The following is a 16,424-nucleotide window of genomic DNA, read 5'->3' as shown; positions in this document are numbered from 1 at the left end:
ATATTGTTTCAGAGAAAGCAAGAGAGAGAGTAACCTATATCTACCGTTGCTTTACTTTAAGGTAGGTTTTCTATTCCAGTCCAGTACTCAGCATTACTGAAATCATCCCACTTTTTTTTTTTTTTTTGAGATAACTTGAGTCTCTATTCCATCCTTTTGAAATCAGTCCAAGAAGAGAATTAAGTCATTTAGTTAAACCTGATCCTAAACCCACTTTTAGGTGCTGATAATGGTTTTGTGCTCTGCTAAACTTTAGTTTGTAAATTGATTAAATACAGTAGAAGGTCAGGCAGAAAAGTTCTACTCACTGGGTTATTATTTACTAATTATTTATTGTAAGTCACCTACTTCTGCTATGCTATAGAAGCTTAATCCCAGAATTAAGTACAGCTGCCATTTATTGGCTGCTTTTTATTCAGTAGGTAAGCTAGGCAATTAAAGATTTGGACTTCAAAATAACTCCATGAAATAGGTAATTATAGCCCTACTTTATATATGAAGAAATTCAAGCCCAGAACACTTCAGGATTGTCTCAGAGGTCACATTCAGGTAAGCAAAACTCCAAAAACAGAGGCTTGAAAGAGAGGATGATGCCAGCTTCTGTGTCAAAAAGCCCAATTTGTCAAAGGAAAGTTCTGTCTTCAGTTCTCAAGCACTTCTAGCATGTAGACCTGCTAAAGACTAGCATAACAGTGGAAACTGCTTGGATAAATTTTTAAAGTCAAATCAGGAGTCAAAGATAAGATCTTCTGAATGGCTCTTGTATTCCTTGTGACAGAGAAGTGCTTGGTTTGCTTCCATGAAAAGCTGTCTCTCTTGAGGGTGATCCAGTGAATGTTACAAATTCTGATTTTGCTTGCTTTCCCTCTATTTGATTACAATTCCACAAAGACAAGATATTTTTGCAAATATATTACATTCTGCCATAATGTTTGCTATTTTTACTGTTTTGCTTATCATTACTAGATTGCTGTCTCTCATCCTTACTCATCTCTTTTTGTTCTGAGAGTCTTCACTAAAACTGTTTGGAAACTGCAACCAGGATGATGTTTTTAAAAAAAATTAACTGAAATAAAGTCATACCTCTGCTTAAAACTCTTCAGTGGCTATTCATTTTATTCAGAGTAACCTGGCAAAATTTCCAACATGGCCCAAAGACTGCAATGTGATCTTTCCTGACTTTCCTTTTTTTGCGGGGGAGGGGGGGTGTCTTGGGAATTTTGAAGGTTTTATTTTAATTTCTCAGTTACAGAATTTTTTTAATTTATTTTATTATGTTATGTTAGTTACCATACAGTACATCATTAGTTTTTGATGTAGTGTTCCAAGATTCATTGTTTGCATATAACACCCAGTGCTCTGTGAAATATGTGCCTCCTTAATACCCAACATAGGCTAACCCATCCCCCGAGCCTCCTCCCCTCTAAAACCCTCAGTTTATTTCCTGGAGTCCATAGTCCCTCATGGTTCATCTTCCCCTCTGATTTCCCTTCCTTCTCAATGTCCTCCATGCTATTCCTTATGTTCCACAAATAAGTGAAACCACATGATAATTTACTTTCTATATTTCACTTATTTCACTTAGCATAATCTCCAGTTCTGTCCATGTTGATGCAAAAGTTGGGTATTCATCCTTTCTGATGGCTGAGTAATAGTCCCTTGTATATATGGACCACATCTTCTTTATCCATTCATCTGTTGAAGGGCATTTGGCTCTTTCCAGAGTTTGGTTATTGTGGACATTGCTGCTATGAACATTGGGGTGTATGTGGCCCTTCTTTTCACTACATCTGTATCTCTGGGTTAAGTACCCAGTACTGCAACTGCCAGGTCATATGGTAGCTCTATTTTTAACTTTTGAGGAACCTCCACACTATTTTTGAAAGTGGCTGTACCACCTTTCATTCCCACCAATAGTGTAAGAGGGTTCCCCTTTCTCTACAAACTCTCCAACATTTGTTATTTCTTTCCTTGTTGATTTTTTTTTTTTTTTTCATTTTAACTGGTGAAAGGTGGTATCTCAATGTGGTTTTGATTTGAATTTCCCTGATGGCTAATGATAATAAACATTTTTTCATGTGTCTGTTAGCTATTTGTATGTCTTCTATTGAGAAATGTCTGTTTATGTCTTCTGCCCATTTTTTTGACTTGAGTATTTGTTTTTTGGGTGTTGAGTTTGAGAAGTTCTTTATAGATCTTGGCCATCAGCCCTTTGTCTGCGTATCATTTGCAAATATCTTCTCCTGTTCTGTGGAATGTCTCTTTGTTTTGTTGACTATTTCCTTTGTTGTGCAGAAGCTTTTTATGTTGATGAAGTCCCCAAACGTTCATTTTCACTTTTGTTTTACTTGCCTTTGGAGACATATCTTGAAAAAAGTTGCTGTGGCCAATCTCGAAGAGGTTACTGCCCATGTTCTCCTCTAGGGCTTTATTTAAACCTCTGTGTCTCAGGCTTTCCTGCTGCCTGGAATACCAGTTTGATTTCTTTTTATTTAAATTCAGTCTTCCTTGTGATTTCCCCTTTTTTCAGTGCTGGAGAAAATTTATCTGAATATTCAGTATTTTGTCTCAGGTTAAACATACCTTCCTCACTTGTACATACTTTCAAAGAGCAGTCAGCCAAACAGTTTGGAGTCAAGATGGGCACTTAATCAATAAAAGTCCTTCCCTGGAACTTTGAAAGTGGAACCAAAATATTTAAGTCTTAGAATTAATTTTCCAGGATAAAATTAAAAGAGATTAAACCCAGAAACTGCTGGCAGCAGTCATTTTCTCTTAGGTGAATTAGAAGGCCCAAAAATTTCATTCGTGGCAGGATACATGTAATACTACATTAATAGGACCTATACGGGGCCATTCCACTCTTCCCCTAGCAGAAGTGTTCTAGATTTCCTTTTATGCATCTTGCGGTCAATGGTTCTGGCCTCTGCCTGAGTCCCAGCTGCACCCTGAACCTGTGTTTCATAAGACACCACTGTATTTTAGTTATAAATATATTGGAAGCCTCTTAAGCCATTTCCACTTTACTAATTCACCAGAAGTGTGTGTGTGTGTGTGTGTGTGTGTGTGTGTGTGTGTTTTAAAGATTTTATTTATTTATTTGACACAGAGAGAGACTGAGAGAGAGAGAGAGCACAAGCAGGGGGAACAGGAGAGGGAGAGGGAGGCTTCCCACTGAGCAGGGACCTTGATGTAGGACTCAATCCTAGGACCCTGAGATCATTACCTGAGCTGAAGGCAGACACTTAACTGACTGAGCCATCCAGGTGCCCTCTGATTCACCAGATTAACCAGCAGTTTTTTTTTTTTTTTTTTTTTTTTTTTGAAAAGAATCCTGACCTCTCACTACAGTCATGGTTGAGTGAGTGCACATGACAAATAGGTTCCTATCTAGCGTTCCACCCCCTCTGGATTCTGCCCTTTGAGTTCAAGCCTTAACCAGTCAATATTGTCTGTTCCCCTACTATGTGAGTTCATTGATACGAAGTTGAATTACTCAATTCAATTACCTATTACATAAATCAGTGAAATCTGAGTGCAAAAATAAAAACAATTTCTGTCACCATGAAAATTAAATTGAATACTTTGGAAGGATTCAAGAAAGAAAGAAAAATGTGTTTTTGAAGTGCTGTAGAATTAGATGTGGGTAAGTCAACTCTGAAAGGTTGGGTATAAATATTTTTTTAAAAGCATTCTACTCATATTCTGATGCATCTGTGCTCTTGATGCAATTTGAGAAATGATAAACTGATGCTAAATTTTGGGTGTGGTTTACTTAAGATAGGTGACTCTAGGCTCCAATCAAATCTACACTCAAAAAAACCATTGGCCCTTTATCAAAAGTTTAGCAAACAAATACTTCCTATCATATTTAAGTTATGATAAAATAGTTAAGTTAGGAATATGTCTTTTTTGGAGGGGGTCTTCAGTTTAAAGTGGATTTTAGTGAATATCCCAATTTCAAGCCCTTTGCATTGGGTAATAGCACTTTGACTCTCCTCCTATTACTTAAAGTTGAAATAGTGTTTGTTATTAGATTCCATCCCCCATCCTTTATTATACAACTTCTTATTGACTATTGGCATTTTGCAGAGTTGGGGGGGCAAGGGGAGTCAGAAAACATTACTTTGGAAGGAGGGTTCAGAGTCAGGTGTCGCTGGAACTCAATATTATGTTAAAGTTAGGTAGGTAAGATTTCTTTGTTTTCTTGCAAGGAGTGATTCACTATTATTACTTTAAATAAGGAATATAAACCAGTATTATGGTGTTCCTGTTTATTTTATTTACTTCTCCATTTATATTTCACCTTTTGCCAAAAGGATTTGAAGTGGCTTACAGTAAAAACACAATTGTCTAAGACTGAACCATTAACTGAGAATTGTTCTTATCCAGCATTTATTGCACTACAATTCTATGTTATATTTGAAAATGTCCTTGCATTTTAAAATTAGAGCTTGTAGACAGTTTGAAAAAAAGCCAGCTCTACAAAATTGTGTATGTGTTTTCTTTCCTTTCTTCTCTGCTTATACTCCTCACATTTTAGTAATCTAACCTAATATGTGTTTTCCATCCTTTCCTCTCTGCCTGTCCTCCTCACATTTTAGTAATCTAAAAGAAAAGAAGCTTTAAAGGATACATTTTGCAAACTTACACAAAGTTATATAAAGAAGAACATGTCTATAATAATTTTTTCGTCACACAGTATGATTTGATTTTTACATGTATGCATATCTTCTACATATATATGTGATTAAGAAGGTCCATTTCTGACAATGACTGCATAATAGAGATTTTGGTTTTTTATGTGTGGCTAGCATATCTATGAAAATCAAATCCAGGACTTGCCTATTTATAGATTTTATGATTTCAATCTGAAAACTTCATCAGTATTTTTTTGCCAGCCTACACCAGAGCCTGTGCCAGTCTAATAGCCATAAATCTTTTTGTTCCATTTTCTGCAGTAGTTTCCAGGCTATAAAAATTCTACCACATTGCTTATGGGTCTAATTTGCTGACTCCATAAATCTGCCCCATCATTTGATTGACACCAGGGAATTTACTAATTTCTAGCAGACATGTTAGACAGCTCAGGATCCTATTCTTGGATGAGGGCACAGTGCTGCTCCTATATATGTTTTGACCTGGGACCCACCAGGACTAATGTCATCATGCCACTTGGTATCCAGTAGAACCAAAGAAAACAGATATAACGTTTGTAGTAGTACAAGTATACAAGCGCTATGGTGGAAGAAAGAAAAATATTGGAATTTTTAAATTATTTGGCTCTGCATTCTATGTCTATTGGGTCCTCAAAAAATATACTTAGATTTGACTATCTCAAAAATCATTTAGATCTGGTTGATCAAAATGAAGAGAGCTTGTTTTGGTTTTTATTTTTTAATATCCAATATTAAAATGCTTTGGGGTTTTATAAGAGGTTTAATCACAGAGAAGCAGGTATCTATTTTAACTAATAAAATATCCATTAAAAAGTTGAAGAGGTTCATTACAGCTCTGATCTGCTCATTCTGTTAAAGAAATTATTAAGGATTGCTTCGGGTTGTGGCCAAAGTAATGAAGTGCTCAGAGTAATGTCTTGTAAATGTCATTCTTACAACTAATGGTTCTGAGTAGCCATTTTAAATATTAAACCTTAAACTTATCTTTTTAAAATATTTATGATTTTGGGAAAGACACTTTGTTTATTAAGTATGGGTGTCCCTTGTACATTTGTATGAATATGTGTTTATATGTGTGTATGTATACAGGACACTTCAACTATAATCCAGGGATTCTGTTTGACCCACTCCACCAGTAAGCATCTGAATTTGGGACAAGCAGTTGTCACTAAAATGTTCCCAGCTTTACACTTCTAGCAGCCTTCTTTCAGATATTTAATTCTGTCCCGTTCTTAGCAGAAAGACAATCACATCCAAACATAAGATTTATAAATTTCATGAGCACAGGGACTCATAAATGTTTTGCCATGTTTTGTACACCCTTAGTTCCAAGAAGGGTGTCTGCGATATAAGTAAGAGTTAAAAGTGCAGGCTCTAGAGTAAGATTACTTGAATGAGCAGGTAGCATTGCCACTTACCTGCTGTGTAATGTTGGGTAAGTTATTTAACTTGTTCCTGCCTCAGTTTCCTGAAATATAAAATGGGTCTGTTATCTGCTGTTCTGCTTCAAAGTAGGCTGTTCCTATTCCTGTTGCATATGATCACTTTAGTTCCAGCAAGATCCTGCATTCTTGTCTAATTGGATCATAAATTCAGTCTATTTTTAGTTTCCTCCTCCTCCCAATTCATAGCCCACTCGAAAATTTCACTTTGACATTTACCTCAAATCGCTTCTGTTGAATACTTAAATAACTGATCTGCTCATCTTACTTAGTTTGGTCTTTGTGTTACTCATATTCTTACATTGTTTTTTGTCTTTATGATAGTATAAAAACTGTTTGAAATTAAGGTGAAGAGTGTGTGTGTCGGGGGGCGCTATGTGAGAGGAAAAAGACTAACTATCCTGGTTGGTGTGATGTGAGGATACCTCCCCTCTGCCTTTTCTTTCTTCTTCTTTTTTTTTTTTTTTTTTTTTTTTAGTTCATCATGGGCTCTTAACTGTTCAGATAATAGAATGTCTCCATGTCTTCGATTTACTTGATATTGCACTTGCTAACGATTATTATTCACATTTTTTTTCTTGAAAAAAATTAAAGAAATCATGCTTTAATAGAGAAAGAACTATATATTGTTTTCTGGTTTAAAAAAGATAAGATTCTTTTTGATTCCCCTTTCAATATTACAACTTTCTCTATGTTCCTATGAGTGGAAGATTTCTCAGAGGTGTTGAGTCTAAACTTAGTGTTAAAGAATGAAGAGATTAAGCACGTTAAGGGATAAGAGAAAAGAAATAAGGAAATACATGACTATATGGTTTCATAGGGATAACATAAAATCTCCTAAATTGTAGTAAAACCGACTGGTCATGGTTTCATTAGCTGTTGTAGAGTCCTGGGGATGAGGTGGCATTTACCTCCTTAGGAGTAATTCTTATTATTCAAGCAGTGGTCTGTGAACCAATGACATGAGCCTCTCTTAGGAACTTGTTATAAATGTGGAATCTCCGGCAGCTCCTCATAGTTACTGCTTCAGAATCTGGATTTTAACAACATATCCAGGTGACTGCCCAATATATTCAAGTTTAAGAATCATTGGTGAGACACTGGTTTCTAGAAATCTGGCTATGAAAGAAGGCACAAAAATAAGGCCGTAGGTAGAGGAAGACATTTAATTCATGAACTGAGCACATGGAAAATGACGCACAAGTTTTAAAATACGTGGATTACATATGATATCAAATCAAACATTAACAAAACAGATGTTATTTTCAGTGGATAGATTTGGAAAACAGGTCTCAGGTTAAGATACTTTGTCAAGTCTAGAAAATAAGATGTGGACATGTTTCAAATGTGATTCTGTCTGCAGAGCTCCTGCCCGTTATTATGGTTAAGGTTGATTGTTAATGAGAAGAAACATACCAAATTAAGTGAAGGATGGAAGCTATGATAATCATGATTGTTAACTGTGGTATTGTCATTGACAGTACCAAACTGTATAGAAATTGCTTAATCTAGTCATGTCCTAACTGTTTTATCTAAAAAAGTAAATCATTTCGCTAATAAAATAATCAATGGAAATTTTTGGAAAATATTTTGTGAAATAGTAGATTTATGATAGATACAGTTACTACTGTATTTGCTACTATTTTTGGAAGCTAAATATTATGAAATGTTTGAATAAAATATAATTTTACACAAACATAACTCATACTATCTGGGAGTCTTTGTGTAATACGGTGTTCATTACAGACATTCTTCATGGTTGAGGCACTCCATCCTTGAGTTTCATAGCTAACTCGTCTCCGGGAATTGTTCTTAGCTAAAGGGAGTTCTTTTGCCCTTTCCTGAGGCAGCTCACATTCAGTGACTGTAGTGGTATAAAGACCTGGCCCTCTTGCTTCAATTTGATGTAACCGGAGAGAGTCTGAGCTCTAGACTCCAGGCTCTGCGGAGGCCTCTGTTCCAACCACACTATAGTTCAATTCAATGGTGTGTTGGAACCAGCTCCAAATGGCTCCTACGAGCCAGTCGTATGCATCATACCCAATTCTGCATTCAGTGGATTTATAATGGCAGCTTAAAAGGATTAGATACACCATGAAAATCAGCAAATGCTACAGATCAGTGTTTTTTTTTCCCGTTTATCAGCACACCAATTCAAGTTCTAATTTTGCTCAAGCTTGCATTCCTTACTTCTTCATTTTTGTCATTCTACAATGCCTTCCTCAGTAAACCCTCTGTAGGTTTCCCCTTCTTATCATCTGTTTCCAGGGAACCCAACTTATGACAATGGCATTTTTGCAAAACTTAGGTATTTCCAACAGTTTTTAATAGGGTTCAGTGAACAATGGCCAAAAGGCCTGTTTTTATAAATAAATTTTATTGGAACACAATCATACCCACTCATATACTTACCACTAATGACTGCTTTCATGGTAGAATGGCAGAGGTATATATGGCCCAAAAAACCAAAAATATCTACTGTTTGTCCTTTATGGAAAATATTAGCTGACTCTGGTCTACTGGGTAACTTTTATATTTCTCTAAGACATTTCCAGCTTAAGCTGTCCCAAACTAATCTCACTATCCTTCCTCTCCCCCATTTTCTAAACTTCCTGTACTTGTATATTTCTTCTTCATTTCCAAGGCCATACTCCATTCAGTTTCTTTCCCAACAGACAACTGAATCTGTGTTCTTCTTTGTCTTTATCGGATTAATATTCAGGATCTTAAATACTCTTTGGGCCACGATTTATCTGCCTTCTTTACAAGCCATCTCTTCTCGTGTCAGTTTTCTCTCTATAGTATTTTGAGAATTTGTTAAAAACACAGATTTTTATCATATGATTTTTCTGTTTCAAACCTCCATTCAGTCACCATTAATCAAATAAACAGCAAACCTCTTAATAAACGTGTTTTTTCTTTATTTGTCCTGCTTTTTTTGTTTTTCCCCTCAACAGTTTCCTTCAAATATCACTTCTACTTTATCATCACTGATGATCTTTTATAAACCAGCAAAACTTGTTCTTTATGTCTGTGTATATAGATCTAGCTGACGAAGATGTTGTTCCTGATTCATAAAATCCTGTTATTTCTCAAGTTCCAGCTCAAATATTCTTCCAACTTTAGGACCTCTATTACTCCAGCTAACAGAATTAACCACTCTTTTCTTGGCATTCACAAAGCATCTAGCACTTACCTCCACTTTGTACCACATAATGTTTCAATATTTGATTTTATATACAGTAGGACCAGTGCTGTTCGCACATCTGTCTCTCTCCATCTAGTTACTGAGTTCTCAGAATCATGGACAATATATACCTTTTCATCTTTCCCAGAATATAGCACAAAGCTTGAGATTTTCTTGGTTCTTAATGAATGCTGCCTGTATAAAAGAATTAAAAAAATGACTAAAATACCCTGAGATTTGTTTTAGAGGGAATTTAAGCTTATCTAATAGGGATACAACAGATTAGAGGATATTATCAATTTTCAGAATTTTGAGAAAAACCACTGCTTTCAGAGTAACATATATTTAATTTGAGCCTTTCAGTTTTAACAAAGAAAGGCACTATGCAACTTCTGGGACTCACGAAAAATGTGGTTGGATTTCTTAAGAAAGTATTTCATCATTTTGGTTTATAGTCTTCACTGGGCTAGCAGCAGACAATAAACATTGAAATTTCTATTCTTGACATTTTTGCATGTCCTTGTTGCAGAATGGTTATGGGAGATCAAATAAATTACACAAATGGTCTTTTATCAACTCTTTCCTCTTAAAATCATATCCTGATACAGAGTTCCAAAGTTCATGTTTCCTGACACCTCTATTGCTATAAGGTTCGACATAACTCTTTAATTCAAAGGATTAAATTAGCTTTAACAGAAAGAGTAAGGCTTGGTTTTCTCACAGATTGCCATGGGAACGTGAGTGCTGCAAAGCTATTATACCTCTCATCTGAAGCATTTCAAATAATTTGGAATATCTCAAACAATGACATTCAAAACCTCCCAAGCATGATCATCTGGAATATTAAAGTTAGAGGACCAGGATATTTTATAATTTAACACAGTTTCGAGCACTTTGGTGCCACCAATTTAATAAATTGTAACATCATCTGGAATAGCATTTGAATCAGGGGCATTTTCTACAAGTCTAATTAGCACAAAAATATGTATCACTAAGATATAGCAGCCCACATATAACACAACAAAACTCTGGGAAAAGGAAATAAATCGTTAGACATATAACAGATGAAATTGACCTTATGATCCTATGAACATTAAAAACACCTTTTGAAATAGAAGTGCATTGAAAATAAGATTTTATAGCAATTTGAAATGTGAAATTTTCATCTTTGACATATTATTAACTTGTAGTGCCATCTACATAACCAACAAGGGAACTGAAAAAATATTGCCTTTTTTTTTTTCTTTCAGTATGAAGCACAAATTCTACATTTTATTTAAGCTTATTGCTATTGCCAGGATGGTACAAAATTATATATGCAAGTTATTTTCTGAATTGAGATATGTTCGTCTTTAATCTTAATTTTGCTTCAGTGTTGCTGACAACACTTTCATTAAGATTAATAGACAACGAAAAAAAAAAAAAACTTGGCTAATTGTCTTTCTTAAAAAAAGGCTGTACCTTTGATTTCTTTCCACATTTAAAAGAAGTCTATCTGAATATAATGCAAACATAATATTCTTTCATGAATCTTGATTTTTCTTATCATTTACCAATTGGTTTTATTCTTTTTCTTTTGTTATTTTGTGAATGTTTGAATGGTCCATGATGGGTTCTAGTTTAGGTTTTTAAATACACAGGGTACCTGTATTTTCCCATGCAACTATAACAAAAACACATATTTCTCTAATGATTTTAACATATGCTCTGGTTCATCAGAAAAAAAAAAAAAATGCCAGTTTTTCCTAAGAGAAGACTATGTGTTAGGTATTTCTTAAATCTTTCACATTTTCTACCTAGCATAGGGAAGATTCATTACACCTTAAGTAAATACATCTTAATGTTTGGTTATTTGTTTTTAACTCACTGCTCTCAAAGATTGTCTATTATGTTACATCTTCCTAAGAGACAGTAACTAGAACTGTTTACACTACTGGAGAGAAACTGATGCAGGAAAATCAGCCAGAAGAAACATGATGTAAAATGTAGCAGTGTGGATTTATTTCATTTTGTCCCCAAACAGAGAGTAAATGTGTGAAGGTAATTGCACTTTCAGCAATTAAAAAAGGTTACATAAAAATAATTTTCACTTAATGGGAAATGCATCAGTATAGATTTACCATTTGATAACACAACTTGTTTCTGAGCTTCTTATCACAATCTGATTATGTTAAAGACAAAGTTGAAAGCATTTTTAGTATTTTTCTTCCTGCAATACCTGGAACAAAGACAAATTTATGACTGTACTTTAATTTTATTGCTACTGAGCCTTTCCTAAAATGAACTGGCAGATGCCATTAGTAAGTTAATTGATGTAATAATGTTCCTATGAATAAGCTAGCATTTCTGACTTGAATTTCTTTCTCAATTGATTGGTACTTTACAATAGAATTCTATAAAATGTATAGAAAGAGCAATAAGGAATTCAACTTTGGATTTTTCATTAATTCATTAGCATTTAGAAGTCTAAGAAATTATTGCACTTTCATTTTGCTAAATGCATAGCATTTGTTACTAATAATTAGGCACAGGCATTGCTTTTACAAAGTCTCTTTAAAATGCAATCTTGTAAAAATGATAATAGCAAAAGGTGTGTTAATAGCTTAGTGGTGTGTTTATTTTTCAAGTGTCAGCAAGTAGCACCTTCCAGGGATTTACAAGATGGAAGGATGGGGATAACTTAAGATAAAGGAGCATTTAAGGTAACCTGCAGGGAAGCTTTATTCAGGGATGAGAGGAAGAAAAGGGACTTTCACAGAGAAGCTGCAAGAATACCAGTGGTCCCAGAGGAATAAGAAGGCCACCCCCCTCTTGTTTTCCATGAAAAAAAAAAAAAAAATGCCCATGTTTTGTGAAACTATGCCTTCATTTCCATAAGAAATTTCATTTGTGGTCAGATCATCTCACCTCCTTTCTTCAAAAATTTCAACATAACATAATTAAAAAAAAAAAAGTTTCCCTGAAAAAAAAAAAAAATCAACAACTGTTCATTCCAATTAGAAAAATACTTCATGTTTGTAGGACTCCTCTAGTCAACAAAAATTTATCCAATATGTTCCATGTATTAACCCCTATATTTGGCATCACAGATAAGGTGATATACAAAACATATGTGAAACTGTCTTTATTGAGCTTATATTATAGTAGGTTTGATGTCTTTTGACTACTCTCTACCCTCTCACACATGCAAGACTAGGGCAAGGCAGATGATGTACTCACCAAAGGTACAAAATTTAAAGAAGCTCCAAATACCTCAGTAACAAAGACAGGTAATATTTTAATACAGTATTTTAAATAATCAGTATTATTATCAAAATAATCCCTAGTGACTAAAATAAAAAAACTAAAGAATGAAGTGTTATGTAGAGACATGTTAGAGCATAAGGAGAATGGAAAAAATGAGTAACAGTGAAATAAATTCTATCTGTTGCTTAGAGAGTGGCATGAGCTTAAAGGGAGGGGAGAAATATGGCAGCCAGCTTTGGAGACTGCCTACCAACATCTGTACCCTGACAAAAATATTTCACATTCCTTGATTTTATCAAAGATTTTATCACTTCCACATGCAAAAGGTTATCTCTTTTACTCCAAAGGTTATATCAAATTACATCAGAGTCTGAAGATAATTTCATCCTCTAAAAAGAGACATTGTCTCCCTCATTCATGTTTAACATACAACTGCAAAAATAGTCCATTGAAGAGGGGAGTGATGGAGACAATATGTGCTAGTTACTATTTTTTTCGGTAAAGATAAGAAATAGAGGATTTGAAAAGGTTTATATTAAATGACACTAGAATACTAAATAAAATAGAAAACAAAAATATCCAAATGGAGCAGTAGTCTAAGATTCAACTACTAAATGTTTTGATTAGAGCCATGTTGTTTATTGAAAGATGTCCACAGACACGGGGAAAATATTCTCTTTGTTTTGTTTAATAAATGACCTCTAATTCCGAAGGTAAAGGGTACTTGAATTAACTCATCATAGTTCTAAAAAGCAGAATACCCATAAGCACACACAGCTACAGAGGTGTGTGAGTCTTTATGACCAATTACGATGGTCATCACCTGGTTGGGATGGAGGCTCCCAAAAGCTATTAATTTTTGTCTTTTACCCTTTTACCTGGGTTTTTAAATTTTTTTTTCCTGACCCTTCCAAATTTTTCAGGATTCTCTTAAGTGCCTACTCTCAGTTCACAGATTCTAGGACAGCATAGAGATTATCATGATTATCATACTCATTTTCCATGAATTTCTTCTTTCTAGTAGGCCCAAACTTAAGAGTACCCTGCACTGTAAAATACCTGTTATTTTAATTAAGAAAAATCCTCAGAAAATAAAGCAGTGATTTAACAATCTAATTACAAAAAGGCAATGTTTTGACAATCTAATCTTTCTGCAGGACTTTAAGGGTATCATTCCATTATCTTCTGAATTCTGGTGTTTCAGCTGAGAGAAGTCAAACAAAATTCCTACTGGTGACTTCCTGTATGTGAAATATACATTTTCTTCTAGATGATTTTAAGATTTTCTTTCTTTCTTAAGTTTTTCAGCAGTTTGGCTATTATGTGCTTTGGTGTTTTCTTTGTATTTTCCATGTGTTTCACTGAGTCTCTTAGGTTTTGGGATTTAAGTCTTTCATTAATTTTAGGAAATTTTTTGTTCATTATCCCTCCATAAAATTTCTCTGCTCTGTATTTCTCTCTTCCTTCTTGAAATCAATTTCAAGCCAGTTAAGCCACAGAATCTTTCATGTTAGGCCACTTAATACTATACCACATATCTCAGATGCATTGCTTCAACTTTTTATGTATTTGTTTTTCTTTGTGTTTCTATTTGAAGAACTTTTGTCTTGTTTCATCTCTGCATCTCTGCTCTTTTTTTTTTCTTTGAATCAAGTCAGCTTTAAGGTTAACATTATATATACTTCCTATTTTTTAGCATTTTAATTTCTTCCTTTTTTTTTGCTTTCCATTTTCTGCTGGAAAGTCACCCATTCTTTATATATGTAGTTTACTCTTTCTATTAGATTGTTTAACATATCTATTACAAAAAAATTATGTCTTTGTCCAGTTTCATATATCGCTACTGTGGGTTTGTTTTTTGTTTGTTTGTTTGTTTGTTTCCTTTTGGTTATGGGTCACATATATCTGCTCTTTCAAATTTCTCACAACTTTTGGTTATGTGACAATCATTGTGTGCAAAAATAGAGACTCAAGTAAATAATACTTATCTCAAGAAAAGCACAAGACGAACCTTCTATAAGGCCATTAGTGTTTATTGTGAGTGCGGATTGAGTTACTATAGTCTGTGGTTCAGTTGTCTGTAGGCGTGGTTACAAATTTAGTTAGTTCATTATTATCTTGAGGACACAGTCTAGGCTGCTTCAGCAATGCCTGCACTCAGAGCACTAGAGAGATTCTAACAATCCCTTTGTATTTACAAAACTACCTCCAGTTTTCCCAAATGTGAGCTGTCTCTCTTTGCTTTACAGCCTGGTTGCCAACCTTTTTTATTTGGGGATGTTTTTGTTTAATGGTTGGCTTGATTTTTCCTCTGCCCCGTCACTGGCTTCCCAGGCATTGGAAAATCACCCTCTGTCTTTCCACTCTGTCTGCATCCTTGGAGTGCTGCTCCAGTATACACAGAGAAGGTCTGGAGTGGCTAAGGGGACTCTTATTAGCTTCCTTAACTCAGGGGCAGCATTCATGGGCCACTGTTTTGCACTCAGAGATAACCTGATGTGCACCCAGAGAAAATCAGTAACAGGGCATCATCAGTGACTACCTCAAAGACTGCCTGCTACACATTAATTTAGTTTTCTTAGTACAGTAAGGAAACAAAGAAAGAAGAGCAAACAAACAAAAAGCACTGTTACCACCTCCACCAAAAACAAAACCAAAAACAACCTGAAGATTTTGTCCTTTGTCTGGCTTGTTCATGTTTCTGGTGGGAGTGATGGTCTCTTAGAAATTTAATTTCTACATCCTAACTAGTAGTAGAAGTTTTTACAATTTATTCTTATTACAAGCCATGCACATTTTAGCAGGAAAAAACTTCTTGCTTAGAAATGTAAAATTTACTCATATAGATATACAAAATTATATATACTAATATATATGCATGTATAGTTTTTTTTTTTCTTCAATTTCCCGTGGACAGGAATTTACTGGGGAGGCAGTGTCAGTGTGGATACAGATTGGAGGTTGGGAAAAGAGTAACAGGGGACATGGGCAGCACTGCCAGCCTGAAGCCAGTAATGTAGGAGGGAGGCCAAGGGCACCACAACTAGTAGAGTACTGGGTGAGCAGGCAAGCAGGCAGGCTTCTCCTCACCTGGCCAGTGTCAGCACCTTAGAGCATGGTGAAGGCTTTGAGAGGATGTCTAGGGTGTAGGTGCCTTGCTCCAGTTGCAGGTGTGGGGAGCAATAGGATGAGAAAGCTCCTATCCCAGGGGACTTCAGGTAGTGAGAGATGAGTTTGGGAGGGAGGGAGGGAAATGCCATCCAGGGTTTGGGGAAAGGCATTTGGATAAGGCAGGCAAAGGGCAGGTATGGTAACATCAGTGGCTACACCAAGGAGGTAAGCCACTGATGGAAGTTTGGGGTGGCAAGAGGTCACTGTCTCAAAGGAGGGGGACTCAGGGCCTTTGGACAACCCCTTAGAATCCCACCTTGGGTGGGTGTACTACTCCCAGTGGGACAGTTCCTTAGCCGGACCTCTCACAGCACACAGCACTGGTAGCTCGTGATGGCCTGAAAGTCCATTTGTGTCCACAGCTTGTCCCCCTGGCCCAAGAAGTCCCTCACCAGATGACATCAAATTTGGCCCTGGGCCCACAGAACAAATCACACATTCAGGGTCCTTCAGGTCCTACTCTAGTGGTTTGCAAGCACAATAGTAGTAAGTGCTGTACTATACACACACACACACACACACACACACACACACACAGTAGAGGTTCTTTTTTTACTAAAAAAATCTTTAGACTTTTGGATTTTGTATTTGCTTTGTAACAAACACTGCAAGTAAAAAGAGCATTCTCTGGCAGACTCAAACAGAGTATTCTCTCTTCCACATTGTCTTTAGGATTTTAGCTCAATTCCCCTATTTAAA

This window comes from Lontra canadensis, unplaced genomic scaffold (assembly GCF_010015895.1).
Source record: "Lontra canadensis isolate GAN:19392208 unplaced genomic scaffold, GSC_riverotter_1.0 scaffold1, whole genome shotgun sequence".
Taxonomy (NCBI): domain Eukaryota; kingdom Metazoa; phylum Chordata; class Mammalia; order Carnivora; family Mustelidae; genus Lontra; species Lontra canadensis.
This window is presented reverse-complemented; position numbering follows the sequence as displayed.